This window comes from Camelus bactrianus, chromosome 13 (assembly GCF_048773025.1).
Source record: "Camelus bactrianus isolate YW-2024 breed Bactrian camel chromosome 13, ASM4877302v1, whole genome shotgun sequence".
Classification (NCBI taxonomy): domain Eukaryota; kingdom Metazoa; phylum Chordata; class Mammalia; order Artiodactyla; family Camelidae; genus Camelus; species Camelus bactrianus.
Window position 1 is genome coordinate 36438807 of NC_133551.1, and position 26247 is coordinate 36465053.

Here is a 26247-nt window from a genome sequence, read left to right on the forward strand (position 1 = left end):
ATTGGGTCAAAGTCTGTGCATACTTTCTGACCTCAGATACAGATTCAAAGTGTCTGAGACAGGTTGTCCCAACAGAGGCGTTTCCCTAAGGATCCAAGTCCAGAGGCCAGGGCGGTGCCTAATCTCAGCCATTTCCACCCTGCCTGCTCTCCCAGGGCCAGCCGGCCAGCCGTGTCCTGCTGAGGTCACCATGGGTTCTAACAATCCTGTTTATTCTGCTCCGGGCGGGAAAACAACCTGAATGTTCTCTCTTCAGGGGATATCAGAGACCTTTGCTTTGAACTTCATCTAAGAGAATAAAAACAAGCATATCCACCAGGCCTGCTGGTTCACTGCTGGCCCTTCCTCTGTCCTTTGACTCTGATGCTCTGTTTGCAAAGCATCTGTATTTTTGGACCCGTTCCAGTCAGGGCTTCCGCACTCCGTCACCTCACAGACACCTTTCTGTTCTCTACCGTTTAGCGCAAATGCCACTTCTTCCAGGAAGCCTTCTCCTCATCAACCCATGCATTCTGATTGGAGGCCAAAGAAACATGTGTAGCTTTTGGTCTGCTTCCTCGCATACTGTGGAATCCTTTTCCCACAAGAGAGCAGGAGGCTACGCTTGCCTTTCAGAAAGGCCGAGCAGTCCTACACATCCTCTTTCCTACTTCGCAAGGACACAGGGATCAATCATTCCAGAGAGGGTGCGGTGGGCAAGGCCGGTCGTCTGGTTCAAAGTGGAAGTGGCCTGACCCTGGCAGGGGTTTTCCAAGATGGCAAAATAAAGTAGTAGCTGCTGCTTGCAAAGGGGGACCTGCATCTTACTCCCCTGTAGCACCCTTTCCTCTCTGGGGAGGACAGAACCTCTGAAAGTGAAAAGCCAAAAGACTGAACAGGAAGAGTTATGGCTACAGGAGCTGCAAGGCCAGCTGCCCACGGCACATGTCAAGAGGTCACAGAAGGAACAGGTATAGGTTTTAAGATTATATATATAATATATATATGTGTCTTATGTGCAACATATAGATAATAAAAATATCATCTTCATGAGCTTGTTGCATGATTAAATAAAAAATATATTTTAAAAGCTTAGAGCCATGCCTGGCCCACAGTAAGTGTTCAGTGAATGCCAGTGTAATACATATTAAATAATTGAGAGTAGACAGCACATACTGCTTTATAGCCAGCTTTTGACTATATATATATATATATATATATACACACACACACACACTCAATGCCCATGGCCACTTCAACCTACCCAGCAGGGGAAATGTGATAGAGGAGATGGGAGATGGGAGATGGGTGGAAGGAGGCACCAATCTTCATCCACTGGAGTTAAAACATCATACTTTTGCCAATTTTATAATATCTAACCTGTGGACACATCAGGGTCCTTCTCAGAACAGGCCTGTGCAAGTAAGGGGCCAGGAGGCTGAAGCTTCATTAACGTCACCCTTGCAGTTGGAACATCTTGGAGCCGAAGTCCAGAGACTCTTCTCTAAACTCCATTCCTTACAAACCTCCAGGGTTTGGGGCAACCTCTGCCTCATAGAGCTGAGATGAAATTTCCTGCCAAATGCAGGGGGGTGGCAAGCCAAATTGATTTGATTTAGAAATACTGTCAGCTTTCCATATCCAGGGGTTCCAAATCTATGGTACTCAACCAACCATGGCAGATGAAAATTTGGGGGAAAAAATTCCAGAAAAAACTTCCAAAGAGCAAAACTTGAATTTGCTGCATGTTGGCCACTATATACAGAGCATTTACGTTGCATTTACAACTATTTGTATAGCATTTACACTGTATTAGGTATTCTAAGTAATCTGGAGATGATTACTTGCCTAGGAGATGTGTACAGGAGGATGTGCTTGGTTATATGCAAACGCTGCACCATTTTATATGAGGGACTTGAGCATCTGCAGATTTTGGTACCCATGAGAGTCCTGGAACCAATCTCCTGTGGATACCGAGGGGTGCCTGTACAAATGAGCATGATACTGCTTGCTCAGAGGTGTCCTGACATATCTTACCTACACCATACTTCCCTTCATGAGCCTCAGCTTTCCCATCTCAAACATGGAAATGATAAAACTTACCTTGCTGGTTTGGGGTCGTAATGAAATGAGCTAATACGAGAAAAGATCTTGGCACAGGGAGCCCTTATTTTAGAGGTTCTACTGGGTGCCTGGCCCTTGGGTGGGTACCAGCTGAATTTAGTCAGGGCCTGACTTCAGGCGCTCACAGTCTAATCTCCCAAGAGTCTCCTAAAGGGGGTGAGCTTTGCAGAGCAGGGAAGGGGACTGGCCTGGGCACTGTCGGCTCAGGGACAAGAGGAGCTCACTTAGACCCAGGCCCAAAGGGTCCAGGGAACACTAGCGGGCTTTGGGAGCAAATCTGGTTAGAGCAGCAGTCTATGTGATGCGTCTGAGTGCAGGCTTTGCCTCGCTGGGTCTTCTCCAGAAAATCCCTTCCTCTCTGAGAACCTGAGTTTCCACCAGGACTGGGAGAGAGTGTCAGTAGGACTAGTTGAGGCAAGTGCCTAGCACAGAATAGGTGCTCAAAAGATGGAACTGTATTCTGTTACATCCATTCCTACACTAGTTGAGAGTCTTTGCTAAAATCTTCCCTCTGGTCCTTGGGAGGCTATTTCTGAATCCATCTTCTCTACAAGAAGCAGATTTTAAGGTCCAAGCAGAAGGCTCAGGATACTTCCCTCTTCCACATAATTCTACTGAATTCTATTTAAATGAAGCCTCCTCCTTCAAACAGGAAACTCAAACCACTTCCTCCAATGAATGATTTTTTGCAATGTCCCCTTTACTTAACGTCTGGCCAGAAGCCAGAACCAGAAGCCTTTGATTTGGGGACAGCTCTGTGGCAGTTTTCCTGGTTCCTGTGCAGACTCAAGCTGGTGAGTCTTGCCTGAAAAGCCCAAGTTTCCAGTCCAGAGCTCTCCCCCAACATCCTCCCTGTGGCATGCTTCTGACTAGCATCCTCCAGGCCCCCAGGCAGCCTGCTCTCAAGACAGCAGGCCACACGCCCTTGATGTTTGATTACACCCGGTATCTTGTCCTGGATACCCTTCCCCATTCCCCAGCCGTGTTTTTGCTGCAGCTCATTCTCATGAGGACAAGGGATATGCTAGTGTCACAGGCGGGGCACTGGACAGAGGCAGGCGATTTCGGCTCTGCCAGTTACACACACAGCTATGGGGATGTCGCTAAAGCTCCCACTTTCTCATGTGCAGAATAGTGAGGGCTGGACCAGATTGGCCCAAGGGGGTCTCCCAAAGGGCAGTCTACACATCCCTTCTCCTCCCCCTCTTTCCATTAAGGACCCAGCTGTCTGTTCATTTGCTCCTAGAGTTTAAACTTTAGTACTGCTCTTTAAAGCTATCATTCATTGGGTACTTGCTGAAGACCAGGCCCTATGCCAGAGCCGAAGGATATTTAAATGAATAACATATCCCTTACTCTGAAGGAGCTCCCAGATGAAAAGCAAGAACACTCAAAGAAGATAAGAAAAGGGCTAATTGCTGGACAAGAACACAGAGCTTGCAACCACAGACCCCTCGGGGGCCTTGTCCCAAAGGAAGAAACACACTGAGTTTTGAGGATTAAGTAGGAGCTCTCTGAGCTCAGAGAAAGTGAGGGAAGGATGTTCCAAGAAGAGGAAACAGTATGTGTGAAGCCAGTTCAGAGATTCAGAATTAATTCAACATGGCTGCAGTTCAGGATTCACACCATGTGCAGCAAAAGTTTCCGGTAAAGAGAACAGAGAACATGCTGGATGTTCTTGGACCCTGGACTTCCCCAGACAGAGGAGAGACCTCTGTCTGATAGTTTGTGGAAGTTTCCAGTGCAATCTGATGTCCAGGTTCTTGCCAAATCCTGACAGCCGAAGCCACTTCCAAGCATCACAACCCAACTTAGCTGGGGCCCGGGACTCTTGCTTGGTCTCACAGCAGAGTCCCTAAGGCTTGAAGAAAACAGTCTTAAAAGTAAGACAAATATTTAGAGTTTTTAAAGCTCAGCCTACAAATTAGGAAGAACGGGAAACTTGAGCGTCAGCTGTACAACTTTGTTCTCTCTAATTTAAAGCAGACTTTGTTTTCTGGTGGAAGACAGATTGAAATCGTCCTGCCTGCTTGATAATACGGTGGAAACCACTTCTGAGGAGCCAGTGTTTTATGTTGTAGGCAACCAAATTTAATAAGGTAACAGGAGAAGAGAAAGTGACGTCAGTACGGCTTTATCGGAGAAGCTGATTTGACTGAAGTTGTTCCAGTCTTCATTGCAGTAGAAGGGAAAAGTGAAATTTTCCCTTCTCCTGGTCCTCTCTGCTTTCCCCATACCCTGACCCTAATATAGTCATTCTGGAAAAATAAGAGCTTGCTCTGCAAAAGGATGATGGAGTTTCACTTCGCCTTCCTGCATCCGTCCCGGTGCAGGAGAGAACTGACATTTTCCTGCTCTGGGCTTGGCCCTTTACCTGCATTGAACTTTGACTACAGCACCTAAACCTATGAGGAACCCACTGTTCTTTCCATTTTAAAAGATAATGCAACCAAGGCTCAGAGCGGTTAGCTACACCTTTGTTAAGGTCATAGAGCTCAGGTGGTATTATATGTGTGACTGACAGAGTGAGGATTGTGGGCCCCTTTTTTCCTGACACCAAAGCCCATGATCTTTCCACCTGCCCCGCTGCCTTCCTATGATCCACAGATTTGGTTCATGAAGAGTGGCTTTCAAAGCAATGGAATAGTAGAAGCTCCATTTACCCATTTATTCCTCCAACAGATAATTACTGGGTACTGGGATGTACCCGGCATTGTTGTAGGCACTGGGAATCAACAGCTAACTCCCTGCCCTTGTGTAATGCGCATCCTATGGGTGGAACAGTGTGGTGGGTGTGAGCAAGGACCCGGGAGCCAGACTCCTGAGATCACATCTTGATCCCACCACTTGCAAGCTGTGTGACTTTGGACATGTTACCTACCCTCTCTGCACCTGTTTCTTCATCTGTCTAGAGGGGCAAATGGTAGTAGCTCCCTTTCTGGTTGTTATGAGGACTGAATGAGCTGATATCTATGAAGCATTGAGAGTACATGAGTACTGTTAGAAAAGTAGTGGGGAGACATAGGCAATAATAAAGTAAGTAAGATATACAGGACGTTGTACTGTATTAAGTGTACAGGTGAATGATGAATCAGGAGATGAAGAGAGAGGATGTCGGTGGTGACTTTGCAGTTTTAGTTAGAGCGGCCAGGGGAAGGCTACACTGAGAAGGGGTCATTTGAACGGAGACCTGAGGGCCAATGAGACGACCAGAGCTGCACTTGAGCATTTCATTGATGTTCAGAAGGCACCAAAGGATGCTGGAGCTCTGTCTCTGACTCTCACTTATGAATGTCACTTCCCTCAAATGATGAATTTGAGAATAGGTTTAACAAATTACATCCTTGTATTGTGACGTGATGTAAGAATCATCCTCTAACGGGGCCTCAGAGATGAGTGAAAAGGCCCTGTGCCTTGAGGGATAAGGTCATTTCTGGAATATTCCTTCATAATAGGAATAGAATTACTGAAGTCAATTTACGGTTTATAAGGTGCATTCACAACCCTTATCTCATAGATAAAAGTGCCCATACACCATGTGTCCATATTCTGCCCTTGACTTTCTCTTGGACCACACCTGGCTGAAACCCTTTGATCTTGGGAGTAGAGGTGGGTGCGAGGACAGTGCTGAGTTTAATTGTCCCTTGGGTCAAAAGGATCCCATCTGGCCACCTGCCCACTGCCTTGACTATACAGGAATGCTTCATCAAAGGGATTTTTAGATGCCAGAATGCTTGAAGAACAAACTCATTTCAGTATAACCACCCTATGCTGTCTGAATATCTTTCTTTATGCTTCCATGGCCCAGAATTTAGGGGTATGTTTCATGAATTTCATCCTTACGATTGTGATGTGAAGTAAAGAACGCCAGTCTGGGAGGCTGGAGACAAGGGTCTCACTCAGCTCTGTGATTAACTCCCAAGTGTCTGTGCACATCATGACTTCTGTCTCCAGCTCTCATGTCTCTGTCTATAAAATAAGGACATACAGGGGTGAGGGAATACACACACACACATATACACACACACTCCTCTTTATTTCTTGTCTTCTCTGGACCAGACATAGGACATATTATCTCATCTTAAAATCACAGCAATCCTGAGTTAGCATGGGAAGCAGTGGGAAGAGGCTGAGCAAGACTGTTTGTAGCCCTGACTCCAGCCATTAAGCTGCAATTCCTTAGGCTTTCTAAGAATCTTTCCAGGACCCTGACTCCCTGATTTTAGAGACTGGAGGGACTTTTCAGCCTGGCTTTCTGGAGGAGTCATCCCGTCCCCTTGACCATTCTTCTGCAACTTGAATTGCAGATAACTTCTCGTTTCCTCCAGTATCAAGCTCATGGGTTTTCACCCAGCTCTGAAGACCCTCTGGAGAAAAGAAAGCACAAGGACAGACTGGCATGCAAGTGACAGAAGCTGTCCAAGGCAATCCTCCATCTCATCATCTTGTCCCTGGAGGCAGACCAGACTAAACACAGAAAACAGTGCTTCAGAGGAGGAGGCAGAGACCTCCCCAAAGTGACTCATTTGGCTTCATAAGAAGCCTGGGTCACCAGGGGATCAGAAGGCATCCTTGAGACCATTTTGCAGCAGCCCTTCCCCAGGGCAGTGCAGAGGGAAGTCAGGTCATATGGTCCCAGGGAGTGATAACTGTGAGTGTAACACGGCCCCTAATTCACCATGTGACCCCCATTATGACAAAGAGGGCATTGGAGCTGGTGCAGGGTAAGCAGGCAGCTTAGAGTTTAGGAGTGAAGCAGACTAGGTTCAGGTCCCAGTTCTGCCCCTTATCAGGGGCATTTCTCAGTCAAGTCACTTGGTATCCAACCTAGAGTTTCTTGGCTCTAAACTTGAATCTGGACTGGAAGACCAAGTATCAGTCTGGCTGTGGGCCAGTGGGGAATCACTAGCTCCTCTGGGGCTTAGCTTCCTCTTCAGTAAAATGCATAGTGTAATAAAGGTCATTGTGAGAATTAAGGATCGTGTGGACAAAGTATCTCATGCACAGTAGGCCCTCCATAACTATTGGGACTAACTCACTGCTCCTGTCCACTCAGCCTGCATCAAACTGTCCAAGAAATGCTTCAGGACCATGCCTGACCCTACACCGCTTAGGGAACTATCTAGGTCTATTATAGACCATTTAGGTCTATTATAAACCAGACCGCAGTCAAAGATTGGTTTGCAGATCCCATCTCTATAGGCTAACTTATCCAAGGTTAGAAAGGTTCTGCATCACTGTGGGCTTGCCGCAGAAGGATGACGTGGCTATAACAGGGCAATTCAATAATGCTACAGCCCAAATGGACTATGGGCCTTGCTCTCATAAAAAGCAGAAATCAGACTCACTCTGAGTCCAGGAATCAGATTGCTTCCCCACATTGACATCCCAAAGCTAGGGCTTTTACATATTCCAACAAAAGGATGAGGGTTCCCTCCACCCCTTTCTGGTTCACTTTTTTTTTTCTTTTTATACCTGACTCAGACAGAGCAAAGCAAACAGAAGTTCAAAAAGTCATGCCTACCATTGTTAACATTTTCATTTTCAATTGAGACCCAGACAAGTCAGAGAAGAAACACATGCTTATCAGATGCCTCCTTCCAGTGGGTTGAGCAAGTGACATGTGCTAGCAGTAAGAAAAACAGACACTCCCCTGCCTCGTGGAGTTTAGGTTCAAGGGCAGGGTTAAAGTCAAGTGTATTCCACGAGTAATTGTAATACACCTCTTTAACAAGATGATTACCTCTCCATTGAATTTATGTCAGGACTTGCATTGGCTTCCCACCTGCCTGAAGGAGAGAAGACCCCTCCCTCCAGCCCATCCAAGTGTGAATCGTGCTGCAGTATCACAGGAGCTCTGATTAGATGTTTGGCTGAGGTCCTATCATGGTGCATAGGATGGAAGGGACCAGTTCTTCCTGGGGACCAGGAAAGTGTATTGAGTGTTTGGAAAGATGATTAGGTACTTTGCAGGCAGTCAAAGATAAAGTAAGGGCAGTACAGACAAAGGTACCTCATGAACAAAGAACTGGAAGTGAGAACCAGGCTGATGTGCTCAGTGGGATGATAAGAGGTTCAGTCATGGTTAAGGCGCAGGATGTGACGGGCAGAGTGGGTATGAGATGTTTCCTAGCATTCACTGAGGATCTGAATTATGCCCAACTCTATCTCTTATATAGTTTTATGTGATCCTTACCACCTCTCTGAGTTGAGTTGTTATCTCCATTTCACAGATGTGGAAACTGAGGCTCACAGTGGTTTAGGTGAGAACTGCCAAAGGTCATGACATTAAATTAGGATTACAAATCTAGGTCTACCAGATGGCAAAACCCAGGCTTCATCTACTCTGTGTTGTTACTTTCAATATGACCCCACGTTCATACCTTCAACAAATATCATTGAATCCTGCTACATGTCAGGCACTGTTCCACTCTGGGGATACAGCAGCTAACAGGACAAGGACCCTGCCCTTAGTAAGCTTCCACTCTAGTAGAGAGAGAAGCTGGAGTGGCAAGGGGAGCATCTGAATAAATGCCCATGGTAATTTTGGAAAAACTAAGTGCTATGAAAAAAATAAAATAATGAGAATGAGAGTGACTATTAGTTGGTGTAGAGCAGCAGGTGGAGAGGATGACTTTCCCCAAGGTGGCTGGGGAAAGGCTCTCTGAAGAAGTGACATGTGTGCAAGACCTGAATGATGATAAGAAGGCAGACAGGCAAACGCAGAGAGATCTGGGGAGACATGTGGCAGGCAGAAAGAAGTGCAAATGTCCTGAGGTGTGCACCAGCATTTGTGTGTTCAACAGACAGAAAGCAAGCTAGTGTGACTAGAACAGAGAGAGCCATGGACATACGTAAGTTTATGTGGTTCAGAGAATATAGTTAGTCCTGCATGAAGAAGGGTTAAGGACAGAATGTGGAACAAGGCAGAGGTTTTACTGTCAGAGTCAGAAGGGTAGTTTCCTTGGAGAGTCAGCCTGGAGCAAAGGGAACATCTCTACTCTCCTCTTTCCTGACTCTGTGGCCATGGACAAGTGACTTACATTCTCTGGATCTCAGTCTCCTCTCATGTAAAGTGGAGATTATACTACCTGCCTCACAGACCTGAAGTGAGACTAGACACCAAATACTGGCCCATCCCTTTATCCCTGTTAGAGAAATGGAAAATCACTCCCGCCCCGCCAACCTAGGGTTCATAGGGCATCCAACATGCTCTTGAAACTAGTCACTAGAAGGACTCAAGTCATTGCTTGCTTAACAGACAGACCCCCTGTCCACCCCGACAGTGGCAGCCCTGTCCCAGTAGTCTCCCTCAGGGTCTACACGCTGAAAACTACCAGGCCACTTCTACTATTAGAGTTGACCTTAGAGACTTTGGCACTCTTTGACTATCCCAAAGCAAGAACGCACACTTAGATTTGATTTCTAAAGGTAGCCTAAAACTACTTAGAGCTGCAATGCTTCTCAAACTTTAGTGTGTATGCAAATAGCTTGAGATCTGGTTAAAATGCAGCTTCTGATTCAGTGGGTCTAAGGTAGGTCTTGAGATGCTGATTTTATTGCAAGTTCCCAGTGGATTCAGGTCTGAGGACTACACTTTGGGTAGCAAGGATTTAGAGCCAAGTGGCTTCCAAAGCCCAGACAATATTGAATCTACCACAGAAAGTTTACAAAGCAATAGCCTGCTTTTAGTAATTTATTATTGAATTCATTAGATAAATAAATGTTCATAGAGTGGCTACTCTACCCGAGGCACCAGAAAAGAAGGAGGATCTCAGTGGGAAACAAGAGACAGGGCTTTCCTTAGAGCAGGTATCCCAGTAGCAGAAAGCCAATTAGGCAAGCAATCTGGATAATGTGAGAGCTTGGGAGTGTCTAGAGTGCTAAGGGACCATCGGGCTGAAGAAGGGACATGTAGGCAGAGAGCTGGCCCAGAGAAGGAGGGGTCATGCAAGCAGAGGGCAAGCATTGCCGAGGACAAGGCCACCTAGCCAGTCAGAAGCACAGCCTTGATTCAAATCAGGTCTGTCTGATCCAAGATTTGCTCTTGCTCGTATCTTCCACGCCACATGAATCAAGTCTTGCAAAAGAGGAGTTGACATCTGTCCTTCCCCAGCAATGTCAGAGCAGCTGGCCTGAGAGTGGAAAGATATCTGGGGAGCAGAGGCCTCAGCATCACCTGACAGCCATGGCAATTATGAAATTCGCCTCTGCACCAAACACATTACACCACCAACACCATCCAGGCTCTGCTTCAAGTGTCCTTCCTCCCAAATACTCGTGACTGGGAAGTGTGTTTGCCCTCTGATCGCTGCTAATAATAGCCCTTTTTTTTTTTTTTTTTTTTTTTTTTTTTATCCACAATGAACTTTGAAACTTGGGTGGTGGTAGGCAGTCACATCAGCTGGTTATCCTTTGGGTGAAGTTCATCAGAAAGTAAAAGTCCAATGACCTGGGAGTTTCCAGGACTCTATAGGGGGGAAAAAGACAGAAATTCACCCCAAACAAGCACCCTCTACATGGCAGACAGTACACACACCTTTCAATTAAGAAGAGGTGACACAGATAAACCTGGCATGAAACTCTGAATGCATGTAACTTTAGGCAAGTTTCCTTTACCTTCCTCAATCTCAGTTTTCTCATCCATTAAATCGAGCCTGAATCCCTACAGTACCTACCTGACATACAGCTATATTCACAAAATACTTAGCTCGGTGACTGGCATATTGTAAGCACTCAGTATGTGAGCAGGATAGAGATTCAGAAGAGCTGAGTGATTTCTCTAATCTCCAAGGCAGGTAAGCAATAACTCATTTGCATTTGACTTTGTAGGGCCGCCCACCAGAGTGGGCAAATATATTGGGCTTGACCGTTGCCTTATCACAGGCAAAGGAATGTAGGGGGAAATGACATCATGGTAGTTCTGGGCTGAGACTTCAAGAGGCATCATCTCTTTCCTCATATTCTTGTCTGTTTAGTCACTCATTTATCATGAGAAGAGCAACCAGAGGCTACATTCTGGCCTGGCCCCTAGAATGAGACAAATGGAACAAACCCATACCTGACCTGTAGCCCCACTGAACCTGTAGCCAGAACCCAAGCCACCCAGCCAATCCTCGCCCATGTATGAGAAAAGATACTCATAGTTTTAAGCAACTGAATCTTGGACAGTTTGTTACATAGCATTATTGTAGCAATATCTGACTAATATACCTCTGTGAAAGAGCACAGCCAAGCCAGGCCAGCTCTGCAAATATTTCTCAAGTACCTACTAGATGGGATGGGATGTAAAAAGGAATTTAAAATCATCTCTCAAAGACAGGCTTGTTGCTCCTTCTACTTCCTTTGCCAAACACAGTCATGGCACAGAAATCACAAATCCTTATTTTATAAGAATTAAATCAATAAATGAGTACTTCTGTTTATACTTCTGTTGAAAAGAAAGGCATAGCTTCATTAAATGATACCTAGCAATATCAAGGCATATAGGAACTTGGTGGTGGGTATTAAAGTAGCCTTTCCGGAGCATGTAAGACTCAGCTAGTCCTTAAGGGATGGCAATGACTTAAAGAGGCTGGACACAGTCTTCCAAGCAAGTCACAGAGCTTTAATGTTCAGCTTTTTTTGCTGGGGTGGAGAGGAATCAGAGATCTGGGTTCAAATCCTCAGACTGCTGTGTGACCTTGGGCAAGTCACATGTCTCTGACATTCAATTCAGATGAACTCCCCCAGGTCTCTCCCCTTTGCCGGGAATGGCCCTCTCTGCCTTTGTCTGCCTGTAAGGACCCTTCTACATCCTTCTCCACCAAGAACTAAGATCTCCCCTCCTTTGGGTCCCAGCTACACCTGACTGGACTGACCTTGGCCCTGTGGGTACTTTGGGATCTTTGCTTCTACACGTGTCTTTTTCTTCTGATGGCCACTCAGCTGATTCAGGATACGGTAGCAACTTCCTCATCTCTAGACCCCAGCGCCTAGCACAGTGCCTGGCACAAAATAGGCTTTCAGAAAATACTGGCTGACTTTAAACTAAATGGAATTGCCCCAAATATCCTCCAGGGTGAAAGTATTTTGACATACAGTTTCTACATTGTTTTCAAAAGGGGTCTCAGGGCTAAATACATAAATAAAAAAGAGACGCACTTTGAAAACCACGTCTACATAAACACATACGCCTGCAAACAAACTTATGCCAAACACAACTGGGAGCTTTCTGCAGACTTGTCTCCCATTTAAGGCCTGTAATTTCCCTCTTGGCCGACACTGGCTTTGGCCTGCACTGTACCGTGTTTCACAGACTCCTGGCAGGCAGCCTGCTGGGTTGGGTTTAGATTTTTTTTTCCCCCTTTCATCAGACCTGAAACTGAAGCCACAGACCTTTCTGAAACCTTCTCTCAGCTGTAGCTGCCATGCCTCATGTCACCTGCTTACCCCTCCCAGGCCATGTGAATCCATAAATGTATCCAAGGGTCCAGTAACAAGCTGATAAAGGATCGATTCCTTCTAGAAGGAAACAAAAGGATGCTGAGGAGGGACCCAAGCAATTTGGGAACAAGGACCCAGGCCAGGCCTCCACTGTCCCAGAGCTGACCATATCTGATGGCCTAACCTACTGGCCAACTTCCAGCATCAAAGAGGTAGGGACCCTGGAGGGGAAACTGAGGCATGTGAAAACAAAACAAAAGAAACTAAGTTGTGTTGGGTGACCCAGATGGAGTCCTCGGGGAGGTGGTACAGCTGGCTTATTGGTGAGCTCTGGAGCCAGACACAGCTCATGTTTGAGATGCTGGTTCCGCCAGTTGCTCCTGGGCCAGTAACTTAACTCCCTGAACCCTGTTTCCTCATCTGTGAATGGGATTACACATACCTCACAGGCTAATGTAAATATTCAATGAGCTCATGCACGTGATGGTCCAAGCGCTTTGTAGGAAATTAATCAGTGGTGGTTTGGGTTATCATAACAGAGCTTCCAATCTGCCAGGATGCATCCCAGTCGTACCTGCTCCAGGCCAGGGTCTGGATGGAACAAGGTGTCACACATGGAAAGTCACCCAGTCGATGTTCCTCTGATGTTTACTTTCCTTCCATGATTGATAAGATGACGCAGGCTGATCTGATCTGATCTTAGACCTCCATTAATCGTTGATGATTTTATTAAGAGGATATACCTTCGAAGTCACTTGCATTTGAACTAGCAAGCACCAACCAGTTCAGCGGTGTGAAGGCCCTTTTTCACCCACCATGTGCCGGGCTCTGTTCTGGGCTTAGGACTCTGGGAATAAGCGAGTGCTGAGCCTAGGAACTCACCCTGAAGAGAAGGAGAAAGTCATAGAGGCCAACTGTGAGCGTGGATGTAACCACGTTTTGTGCACACAATGGAAGGAAGACTGATTCATCATGGCGCAATCAGCTGAGACTTCACAGTGGAGGTGGCAGGTGTCCCTGAGGGTGGCAGTGCCATCGTATCACATGGGGACTACTGCACCAGCCTCCCAGATATCTTCTCAGGGTCTACACTTGATCCTCTAGAACCTCAAGGATAAATCCTCTACAATTATAAATCTGATTATGGTACTCCCCAGCCCCAAATCCGCCATGACTTACTATTTTTACAGCAAAATCCCCAATCTTCCCTTATGGCCCCTGAGGCCCTCCTTGATGAGGCCCCAGCTTCCTCTGCCACCCCACGTGTAGACCTGTGGGGCCTCTGGGAGCCAGGTAGCTCCAGTCCTTCCAGGATGGGTGCTCCCTTGGAAGACACCTAGGTTAAGAGTGGATGAGGAGAGAGACAGACTAGTGCCCAGCTCTTGGCTGGGGCAAATCTCTTTGAGGAAACTTGGAGCGCCTCCATGGGAGTATTGATCAGATTCATGGCAGGAAGCAAAAGGGTTGACCTGCAAAGAATCTGATGGCAAGACTCTGTTTAGTGGTGAGGGCAGGGCTAAAGAAACCAGCAAGAGAGGCCAGTCACCCTGGGGGTAAGGCAGCAGGAAGCTCTTACCCCTCAAGGGGTCAAAGGAAGAGAAGGAACATGGGCACTGAAAGGCCAGAGAGTGCTAAGGAGGGGAGCTATGGTTTTATGGGTCACAGCCAATGCCAGACTCTGGAAGGAAGGAGCAGACGGAAGGAGGGATGGACACCTGACCTCTGCCTCCTCCTACTTACCTCTCTCCTGTCGCAGATTCCTTTTGGCCAGATTCAGCTAGAATTAGAGCCTGAAGGAGTCTAGGTGACAGTGTTCTTAGGGGTTAGCCCTCTGGAGCTCAGAGCAAGCAGAGAGGGCAGAAAAATTGACTTGGATGGGAGTGACCCCCAAAACGAATTAGCAACACAGCAGGCACCCCGGATCCTACAGGGACAATGAGAACAGCCAACCCTAAGAGGGCCAGCTCTTCCCCAAGAAAGAAAATTCCATATATGGGGAAGAGGGAACCTGGCTGACAGGCAGCTTTCCCAGCCAGGCCACAGTGTTCACATAGCATCAGGATCCTATACCCAGCGCATCTGCCAGAATAGTCCACATGGCCACAGACATCTCATACTTTGGCCCACACACAGCTGCAGAGGGCAAAGTGTCGTTGCCCTGTGATCCTGGACCTTGCCCACCTTCCCTGCTTCTTCCCCGGGACTGAGACCTGGGAAGACAAGAGGGGCATTTGGTACCACCCATGAGACAGGCAGAGATGATTCAGATCCAACCACGGAAATAATGATGAGCGTAATAGTGATAACAATATGTAATACAATATGTTAACAAGATGTTGTTATCTCTGTAAGAATCACACAATTAAGCTCTCCCTATGTGCTGGAGATTGTGTCATTCTATCGTTATATGGTCTCCTAAACTCTAGGAGGTGGTGATCATCAATGTTCCCATTTGAAAGATGATAGTAAGACCCAGACAGTTAAGCAGATTGGTGAGGTCATTCAAGTCAAGTCCAGGTTTGCTGGCTGCAAGGCCAGGCTGTTAGCTATCATGCTGCACTGTTCCTGAAGCCTCTTGGAGCCACAGACAAGAGGGAGAAGGAGTCAGGATTCATACAGCCCTTCCTGGTCAAGGGGTCCGTCAGAACTCAACTTCTAGAATGGTCTTACAGCCCTGGCCCTGCCAATCCTGTGCCATCCTGAGCCCTCCCAGCTTTCTCTTGCCCCAGGGCCTTTGCACAGGCTGTTCCCTTTTCTGGGACACTGCCTTCCCTCTTTGTCAATTCCCCATTAGTCAATCCCCTCATAGCTTGACAAAATCCACCTTGGTTTACTATTGTGTGCTTCACAAAGCCCTGCTAAAAGTCCAGAGTCACAGCCCTCATCCTGTCCCCCGCCACACCCTACTGTACTTAGCCCTCCGTATGATCCTAAGCATTGGCCTCTTTCCCCCACGAGGCTGCCAGCTCTGAAAAGACTGGCACATACCTGTCTGGCTTACCCCTGTGTCCAGAGAGCCCAGCCCAGTGCCTAGCAGATAATGGGTGCCCAGTACCATGTGGCACAGGCAGTTGGATGCTGGCACCAATCCAGACACTCAGAGCCTGGAGCACACTGCAGCCCCCACATGGAGAGCTGCACCCAGGGCTTCAGAGCAAGGAGGAGGGGGACTCTCTCCTGTGATCTGAGGTGAGAGCAGCCAGGACCTCATTGAGGGACTCTCAGAGCAAGGGCTGCTGGGCTGAGATCCACGCAAGGAAGGCTTCGGAGGACACAAAAGAAAGAGGAAGGTGTTCCAGGCATAAGGAATAGCATGTGCAAAGGTTCAAGGGAATGAAAATGCCCAGAGTCACTGGGAATGAAAGACGGGAGAGGCTGTGGGAGATGAAGCTCAGAAGGTCCCTAGCACCTCAGAGTTTGACGTGGTTCAAATTAAACTCTCAGTAAAATGTTGGAGAGAAGAACGAATCCAAGCCGCCTCCCATGCTATTCTCTTCCTCTTTACCCAAACCTGCTCTCAGCAATTCCTCCTTGTAAAGGTACTGGTTCCTGAGAACAGCTTGAGGCGGGAGTTCTGGGGGTGGGTTCTGCTTGATCAGATGCAGACCTCCAGTGGGGAGGGAGGTCAGAGGCAGTGTTCTAAGTGCGTCATGTCTTTATTTTTTATTAAATTTTTCTCTTTCTTTTTTTTCTTTCAGTGGAAGTACTGGGGATTGAACCCAGGATCTTGTGCATTCTAAACACACACTCTACCACTGGGCTATATCCTACCTTCCCTTTTACTTACTTACTTATTTTTAATTTTTTTAAGTGCTTTACGTCTTTAATCTTTACTCATTTAATCTCTACAACTACCCTGCATAGCAGATTCTGTTATTATACCCATTTTACAGATGAAGAAACCAAGGCACTAAGAGGTTAAGACCTGCCCCACATCTCACAGCTAGTACACTGGGTGATGGAGCTGGGGCTTGATTGCAAGCGAACTGTCTCCAGGGAACCTCAGAGCTCAACCACCTGTTCCGCTGCCTCATCCCTGTGTATAGAGCTTACCGTGAAAACACAGTGCAGGTGCTCTGCGTGTGGTGCTCCCCTGTCCAACTGCCGATGCTAAGATGTGTCTCTGACCGCCTCTGTTTCAGAGATTGGTACAACCTCATTGAGGTGACAATGTCACACTTACTGAGATGGAACCTCCTGACTGAAGTGCAAAAGTTGGCATTAACCTTTTGTCAAGGCTCAATTGAGGGAACGATCTGTGGGGGATCAACCAGTCCTGAGAACAGTGCAGGCTTCCTGCCCCGTTGTCCCAGCTCAGGCCCAGGGAGCCTGGACAGTTGCGAGGAGGCAGTTTAGACATCTCAGGATTAAGTCTGGTGGCCAGGGGGCCAGTGCCTGAGGTCTCCTCCTTTGGGCTGGTGGAGGGAGAAAGGAGTGGGTTTGGAGTCACCTCCCCCCACCCCTGACTAGCTCTATGACCTTGGGCAAATCCTTTCATTTCTGTGCCTTAATTTCCTCATTTGTAAAATGGGGGAGATAATAGCTCCTTTGCAAAACTGTTATAAGGATTAAATGAAATGTGAGATGGATATCTAAAGCCCCTAGAACATGCCTGGTGTGTAACCATGATGATGTTAATATTAAAGAGAATAACTGAGGCTCACAGAAGGGATTGGCCCAAGGTCACCCGCAGTGCCCTTTCTGCTCGAACTCTTCCTTTTGTAGCCTCTGTCTTCATTGATGACTCCAGCACTCTGTCACTTCCCATGGTTTAAAACCAGAGTCCAGAATCCTCTTTGACTGGTCCTTCTCCCTAACAGCCCTGCTCCTGGCCCACCCCCAGTGCAGGCAGCTGGCAAGCACTCAGTGACGTGTGAGCCTATCTCGTGAACTGCATCCCCACTGTTTTCTGGCCCCCTCTGTCTCTCCTCTGGGGTAGCTCAATAACCTTCTCAAGAACCAGAGGCCAGCATTTCATAGGGACTTAGTAAATCTTTTTTTTTTTTTTTTTTTTTGCAGGACGGAGGTGATTAGGTTTGTTTGTTTGTTTGTTTGTTTGTTTATTTATTTATTTATTTATTTATTTACTTACTTATTTATTTATTTTTAGAGGAAGTACTGGGGGTTGAGCCCAGGACCTCCTGCACGCTAAGCACGCACTCTACCACTTGAGCTACACCCTCCCCCCGAGACTTAATAAATTTTGTTGAATGAAGGTGGTTATCATGCTCTCTCCAGACACTTTCCATCTTCATCCACCCTTTCCCTGCAAAAAAAAAAAAAAATCCTCTCATCCTGAGATATCTCCAAATGCCTCATCAGGCACATACAAAGCCCTCTACTACCAGCCTCTGTGTGGTCCCATCTGCTCAGCTGACTAACCGCCCCCATCATTTCCTCCCTCCTGTATCCTTCATAATTCTCATCATGCACCTGCCTTTGCTCATTCTGTTCCCTGTGCTGGGAATGCCCTTCCCTCCCCTCCCAGGCTGACTTGGCAAATGTCTAGTCACTTTTCAAAACACCCTTTATCATTCCACAAATATGTATTGAGTGCCCACAATGTGTCAGGCACTGTTCTAGACTGAGGCTACATCAGCAGGCAAAATAGAAGTCCCTGACCACAGGATGCCTGCAGCCGACTGACTACCTGGTGGCAGAGACACCTAACCTGGTTAGGGACAGAGTAGGGGAGGGTGTCCGCAGCTCCAGTTGCCCCCTCCAAAAACCCTTATCCCAAACCCCACTCCATTCTCAGACAGCAGTGGCTGCTCCCTTCCTCGTGTCCCCTCTGTCCCAGGACACCAGCTGTAAGGGTCTATTTACACATCTGTTTGCCAGGGATGGCCAGGGCAGTGCTGAGTCTGTGTCACAGTGTCTGAAGTTTGTTTACTGGAAGGAAGGAATAAAAAAGGGAAAGAGAGATTCCTAGGAGGTGGAACAGGAAAGTTTCAGGGAGGAGGTGGGGCTGGAGGAAGGAGTCATTCTGTAGGCAGATGGAAACTTCCCTCTTACACACATAAACACACACACACACACACAGAGCTCACACCCTGGCCTGGATTCTGGCTTCAGGTCTTGAAATGATTGAACCCCAGCATCGGAATTTTTCAACCCTATTGGACTGGATGTTCAGCATTCAGAATCTTCCAACAGCTCTCAGCCTACCCTCCCTGGTCACCCTAGGGAATCAGTGAGCATCACTGGGACAAGACAAGAATTAACCCTCGGCTTTTCATACAGAAGGGCTCTCATTTAATGCCACCGCCACCCCATGGTGATGTTATTAACCCCCTTTTCAGTTGAGGAAACAACAGGTCGGAGGTTAAGTAATGTGCCCAGAGTCGCCAGCTAGTGGGAGAGCCCAGGTTCACACGCAAAGCCATACAGTTACCTCATTTCAGTCCAAGTTTTAGGGCCCAGGCCAGGGTTTCTCGGCCTTGGCACCACTGACACTGGAGCCGGCTGTCCTGTGCCTGGAAGCGTGTTTGACAGCATTCCTGGCCTCTGCCCACCAGCTGCCAGTAGCACCCCCACCTTCCCTCTACACACCAATTATGACAACCCAAAATTTCTCCAGATGTTGCCCAATGTCTCCCGGGGGCAAAATCTCCCCACCGGTCTCCTCCCAGCGGAGTCACGTGCGCGATCTGCACGACTTCTCTGGGGGCCACCGTCCTGTCAGGACACGCTGGGAGAGCCGTCTCCAAGGGCTCAGCAACTTATGGGGTGCGGGGGCCAGGTAGCAATCTTATTTATATGCGTTTTAATACTTAATCTATGTCCGTTTAATTTAATCAAGACAAGAAGTTAATCTTTACTACCATTTGCTGTTTCAACGGATCGTAGAAGACACCTGTGCTTTTAAACAAATAGGATGGATGAGGCTATGTCTAATATCACTTACTGAGAGAAATAAGCAATCAGAAAAGTTTGGAGACCCCTCGGCCAGATAGTTCTAAGGTTCCTGTCCACCTGTCCTGTCTGTGGGACTACAGGAGAGCCCTCTGCAGCCTTGTGATGCCAAAGAGCCTTGTCCTCCCTGAGTGTCAGTTTCTCCATCAGTGAATTGGAGACAGGAGAGACGCTACCTCACAAGGTTGTTCTATGAAATGATGCACATACAGAGCTTAGCACCCAGTATCATAATACTCAGGAGTGTTCTTATTTTATATTCAGACGAGAACACGGAGGCTACAGAATGTTCCCAAATTCTCCTTAGGTCTTATATCCTTGTGCAGTGAAGCCAAATTCAGACCCCAGTGGTCTCACCCTAGTCCACCTTGGTCCCCACCCCCCAGTACTTAGATCCCGTGATACCCCAGAGAATTCACTGGGGACCGGGACCATTGCTTTCTTGTCCCCATGCCCTCATGTCCCTAGTCCCTGGCACACAATAGCATATGTCAAATTTCTCTTGAATTTGGTTGAACAAATATGCTGATTCTCAAGCCCATCTCCTGTTATATCTTTCTGCCAGCTTTCATTTATACTTTCCTTGGGGAATGAAAATTCTAAGCTGTTACTCCAGAAGATAAGTGTTCATTATCATTTGTTAAAGGAACGAATAAGTGAATGAATGAACAATGAACAAAGGCAGTTTCTGCTTGGGGGTCAAACCTCAGTCAGATTCCCTTCAAAGTACAAAAGTGCTCAGGAAAGTGTACTGTCATAGCACCCTAGAATGTTCTTAAAAGCTGGCATCATGGTTTATACTTGTGTGATTGTCAGTTCCCTGTACCTGCCTGGTACCTGTCTGCCACACCGTCGTAGTCGCTACATGTGTGCTGATGACGCGTGAGTCCATGAAGTAAGAAATCAGCTTAGCCTCTCCGGCCTGTCATAGACAAGGCCCTGAGGATGGAAGTGAGTTGGCTATGGTCTCTCAGCCAGCCCGCATCAGGACCAGGTGGCCTGCCACTCCAGTGCTTTTCTCCCTCCCTCCCTTTCATCTGGAAGACTGAGGACTGTGGCACTCCAGGTGCTCAGAATCCCGGGTGTGGAGGTGGGGGCTCCAAAGAGAAAGGAGAGGAAATGTCTCAATAGCTCCCTGTGGAACCAGCAGAAGGGGTATGGTGGCAGGGAGGAAACTCTCCTTCCAGACTGCACCAAATCCACGCGGGGAACTTGAACCAGCCCCCACCCTCTGCTGCCCCTGGCTCCTGACTCAGTAGGTAATGATGGAAAAGTGCTTTGCAAATGAACAGGTGTCTTGGAAGGAGAAACCAATTAGCACACCCCAGCTCTGGGCTCACCACAAATCCGGGGCCTCCCTTCCACCGCCCCCTCGTCTGTCATCTCCCCATTCACACGATACAGCATGTGGTGGTCAGTGACCAGGGATGCCATCTGCTGCTTGTGTGACTTTGGGCAAAATTCGTAACATCACTACACTTGGTACTCTTTATGTAAAGTGGGCACAAGGACAGTATTTATCTCAGAAGGGTGCTATGAGAATTTGAATGAATATATATAAATGGCTCAGAGCAGTGCCTGACACACAGTAAGTGCTATGGAAGGGTGGGCTTCTATTACTCTGTGCTAGGCACTGAGACTACACCTCAAGTTCTCTTTGGCCCCTCTACTGTGATCTCTCTTATTATGGATGTGTGCCAGTGCTCCTGCCAAACACCCACTCCTCCGCTGGGCACCAGGTCCCATCCCCTCTCATCCACTCAAGGCCAGTGCTCTGGTGATTCAACGCACCATCAACTTTTGCCTTTAGACTTAAGAATTCTCATCAGCATTCAAACATGCTGTGATGTCTCCAGTGCATGTACACTCGCACACAAGAGCGCACACACACACACGAGTCTCCTCTTGAGCCCACATCTTCCTCCAGCTCCCACCTTGCTACTGTACTCCCCTTTATAGCAAAGATACTCATAAAAGTTGAATACATGCCCTATCCCCAAATCCTCTCCTCTCTCTTGCTCTTGGAGTCACTCTGGTCTGGTTCGCTCCACTCCCCACCCCCTCCAAAAGTGCTCTTGTAAAAGTCAACAGTGGCCCCTCACAACACATCCAGTGGTCAAGTCTCGGTCTGGATCTTAATGATCCGGACAGCAGCATGTGACACACTATTCACTCCCTCCTCCCAGAAGCTCTTTCTGCCCTTGGCATTTAGGACCAACAGTCTTTTGATTCCTCTTCCATCTGGGTGGCTTCTCCTTGGTCAGCTTTGCTGGTTCCTCTGCCTCTTCCCAAACACCTTACAGGAGGCGAGTCCTTGGTCCTCTTCCCTTCTGTAACAATATTCACTCCTCTGTCATCACCTGGAGGCTCCTGGCTTCAGATACCATTTCTACACTATTGGTCCCCAACTATCTACTTCCAGCCCAGCCTCTACCCTGCCTGCTCAACACCTCCATTTGGACAAATTTAGGCATCTCACAGTGTCTACAACATCTTGATGTTTACAAAAATCAATTTCCTGACTCCTACCTCCTGGAACACCCCCAAACCAGTTCTCTCGCCTTCGTTCCTCTTGGCTCATGAAAGCTCAATCTTTCCGTTTGCTCCGGTCCAACTCCTCTCTCATTTTCACACAGCCTTTCCAGTCTGTCAGCAAGTATTGTTGGCTCTTCCCTCAAAAGAGGTTCTGAGTCTGACCACGTCTTCCCACCTCTGCCACCCAAGTACCGTGGCCTCTCACCAGAGTTGTCATCAGGTCTTCACAAGGAGTCTCCCAGCTTCCATCCTTGTCCACCTTTGCTATCTGCCACACAGTCCCCAGAGAAATCCTGTTAACACAAGAGGCAGATCGCATCACTCCTCTGCTCAAAACCCTCCAATGGCCCCACTACAAACAGAATAAAAGGCAGAGTCAGCACAACAGCCCCTACGGTCCTGCAGGACCCGTCCCCATCCTCTGTCCCCTCCATGTCACTCCTTGCTGCTCCTGAGACCCTCCTGGACCTGGTGTCCTGTGTCTTTGGAGGCTGTTCCCAGGCTGGTTGGCTCCCTTCACATCTTTGCTTCAAGGCCACCTGCTCAGTGAGGCCCTACCTGACCACTCGCTTCGATGTGCCCATATTCACCCCTCACCTCCCTTTCCCCTGCTCTGCTCCCCCTCCCTGACCCACGGGGTCTCCCTCCTTGGCCCTCAGTCAGCCTTCCCAGGAATGTGAGCTCCTTGCCAGCAGGGAGTGAGGACAGTTTTGTTGACTGCCAGCCACACATAGTCAGCGTGCAGTCAACAGTTAATAAGTGAATGAATGTTCTGTTGGCTTCATCTTCGTCTTCATGTGTGCGTTCGTCCCAGCCAAGAGACATGCCACAGCCTCTCATGAGGATTTGTCGGAGGAATGAAGAGAAAATGGAGCAATGGAGGTTGGTCTGGGCTGCATCAGCCGGGCTCTTCAAGGAAGCAGCATCCTTCTCAGACACTTCTCCGTCAGGCCATGGGTGTGGGCTCCCGCTTAGGAAGGTGCCTCTATTCTCCTCCCCCATGGGGACTGCCTGCCCGCCCGCAGACCCAGGACCTACCATCTTTCTATGTCCATCTGGAAGCTTTACCCTCCTCCGTGAGGCCCCCTCCTGGCCCAGCAGGCTCTCTCTGACCCTCAGGAACCTTTCCATCTCCAGCCTCACCCCACCAGGTTCCCAGTGAGTCAACAGGAGGGACTCTCTCTCACGCCTCCAGACGGGGCGGAGGTGGTTCCCTGGGTAGCAAGTGTCCTTTCTCCAGCTGTCTGCCTGGAGAATGTCTCCAGAGGCATCCCCTCGGCTTCTACCAGGGCCGCATGCTGGTGGGAGGTGGTGGCAGCATGTGGGACTTCTCTACTGAGGGCTTCTATCTTCTCGGTGCGGTGGGAAGCAAGGTCTCTGGCTGGAAGTGATGATGGGGAAGGAGGTGTAGGAGTTTGGAGGATAGAGGAGAAAATTGGAAGAGTTGAGAATGGAGGGTAACCGGAGAAGGAAACCATGGTAGCTGGCCAGGCAACAATTAGCCTGTCTGCATGTTTTTCTCAGGCTGTGGTTAACTGCGCAGGCGCGGCAGCAGGGTCGGTGAAGAGCCACCTTGAACCAGGGTGGGGCTCTGCCCGGCAGTGTAATGAGTCACGTGGGACCAAGGGGAGCTGTATGTCAGGGAGTGACTATGATGAAAATGACAATATGAGAGTTAAAGGGGTGTTATAAGGAAGCCCAGTGGCCCAAAGGCCCAAGTTTGCTGGCAAGTCTGACAACAGCTTTGAGACTGGGACTGTCCTGAAACATTTTATCCAGAATGTTCAGGAACACTTTTCTCTACTCCTCTCCAGTGTGGATCCATCTCTCCTACCTGTTCCCACAGCACCCTACGCTTATCTCGACTGTATTTTAGTACTTGATTTGTTTGTAGATCTTCCTTCTCGACTGTGAGCACTTGGAGGAAGGAACCAGGTCTCACGTTTCTTTGGATCCCAATGTCAGACCCCCAGGAAAGCTCACTAAGCAATCACTGACTGATTGACTGCATACATTTATTTGATAGAAACCAGACCACGTTCTGTGTAATAACACATTCTCACGTTTGTATAGCAATTTGCAGTTTGTAAAGCAATCTCGCATCCGTGATCTTATTTCAACCTTACAACGACCTCACAAGATAGCAAGTCATTCATTCACTCACTCACTCATTCATTCATTTATCCAACTGAGTAAGAGCACTTACCCTGTGTCAGGCGTTGTTTTAGGCACCAGAATGCAGGGGCAAACAGAACAGACAGAAGTCCTTGCTTTCATCGAGCTTAAATTCCTATAGAAGATTTTACCTATTTTACAGATGGGCAGGCTGAGGTTGGCTTAAGGGAGGTTAAGCAATCTGGTCACAGTCACAGGGCTTGCAGGTAAAAGAATCCAAATTAGGACACAAAGCCAAGCTGACTCCAGCACAGAGAAGGCATTTTTTTTTCACCACACCCTAGTCACCTCAAAGGATCGTCAGCTCATCCGTGAGGTGTCTTTTTCTTTTCCTAACTTAAGCACAAATAAAAAGGAGACTTGGCAGACATCTACAACCCGGGACTACCTTGGAACACCTTCCCTTGTCTGGTGTGTGTGTTGAACAAAGACGTGAGAAATACCTGCCAGGTCTCTGCTTGCCAGAGCCAAGGACAGAAACCACGCAGCGCTGTCAGCACGGGCGTCTGCTTGTGTGCAAACCCGCAGGCATTTTTAGCAACTTTGGGGAACATAAAGAAAGCTGTTGGTTTTGTTTGCACATATTTTTCGCCTCTGCAGAAGGCTTCTCACCAAGCAGCAGCCTCAGAGTTGCCTTTTTATTTGATCTTAAGCCACGCGATGTCTGTATAACTCACTGGCTGTGCTACAGTTGGCAAATACTTCATCTGTGCCCGGATCCCTCCCCTGGAAAATGGCTCTGGTGATAAGGACTCCTGCCTCTCTGGGTGGTTGTGGGGATGAAAGGAGGTCCTCGGGAAATGACAGCTGTCGGTAAAGCTTTGTGCCTGGGAGGAGGACTGTGGTGAAGTCCAGTGGAGGCAGCCCAGGGAGGAGAGGGCTATATTAGAACCTGAAGGACCTGGGTTGGAATCCCAGCTCTACCACTATGGCTGCAGGACCTCTGGCAAGCGACTGAATTACCCTCACCCCTCCAGCCTCGGTCTCCCTCCTCGATGGCAATCGTAATACACACCCAAACGGTTGTTATGAATATTAAATATAATGTATATATAGTGTCCGGCACTGAGCCTGCCTGTCCTAGTTGTCCAGTAAATGGCTCAAGGTGTTTGTTATTATTATTATCATTATCATTATCGCTATTAGTATATGGGTGGTAAGGTCAGCAGGATTTTAAGCCTTTCGACTGTGTATTCCTTGAGGCAAGCATTTTGTCCTCTGTATTCCTGGATACCCGGTGCCCCAAACTCGACCCGTGAGTTCACAGCTGCCAGGACAGTTTGGGGAACTGGATGTGATGAAGACCAAATGCCTCAGAGCGGTAGCTCGGGCTCGAACAAGGACACGTGTTCGCTGCACATTGTCACGGGACAGCCATTACCTGTGTGTGCAGTCACTCCTCGTGTAGACTTACCACGCAGGTCAGCAGTCAGACGACACGCCCAGGTTCACAGCCGATGGGTGGCGGACCGAGGACCAGCACGCAAAGGCGATGACTTAGGAGCCCCCGCCCTTAACCCCTGCCCTGCATTGCCAGGAAGAAAGCTGGTTTGAGGGTTTCCTTCCCTCTGACCTACTTCAGTCCCTGGCCTTCCGGTTGTTTCTGATGCTGCCAGCAGGTAGGGTTAATCATCTCTCTACAGAGGCCTCCATAAAAGATCTGCGTGGCCAGCCCGTGTTATTGCTCTGGGTGTCTGCTTGCGTTTTGGTGTTTCTCTGTAACGGCAGGCACTGGGAGTGAAAAGGGAGACCGACGTCACGCATCTCTGGTCGTCCCTTGCTGGGCAGAGCCCGCCCCCTCGGGAAGCAGTTGTCACCCCCCCGGCCACCCGGTGGCCCAGAGATAGCCACCCACACCCATCTCCTGGGAAGTGTGTGCTAGCTCCCAGAGCTGAAGGGGAGGAGAGGGGAGGAGGGCCTGCCCCGGGGAGCCCCTCCCAGTGGGGCCAGAGGCCAGCAGCTGGGACTGTGGAGACGCCAGACTCCTCCTCTGCTCCCAAACCATCAGCTGCTTCTGTTAGGACGTCACATGGATGTGCTCGGCAGCCTGCTGTGGGTCCCACATCTCCATGCAGAGTCCTGGCCTCTCAGTCC

The 26247-nt window shown here is 48.4% G+C and overlaps 2 long non-coding RNA genes across 4 annotated transcripts in view; one reads left to right on the top strand and one right to left on the bottom strand.

Annotated features, from left to right (window-relative positions):
* Positions 1-26247, top strand: part of LOC123617850 (uncharacterized) — a 324334-nt gene that overhangs the window by 272328 nt on the left and 25759 nt on the right. The gene's annotated exons all lie outside the window — the stretch shown is intronic.
* LOC105071675 (uncharacterized) lies at positions 9786-26059 on the bottom strand. Of its 2 annotated transcripts, none has more exons than XR_006726111.2 (4): positions 25568-26051; positions 24185-24268; positions 22184-22271; positions 9786-17794 (listed from the first exon to the last, which is right to left on the bottom strand). It is a non-coding gene; the product is annotated as an uncharacterized LOC105071675 (long non-coding RNA). The 2 variants fall into 2 exon arrangements; XR_835548.3 differs by lacking the exon at positions 9786-17794 and adding an exon at positions 17804-21773 and having other exon boundaries at positions 25568-26059.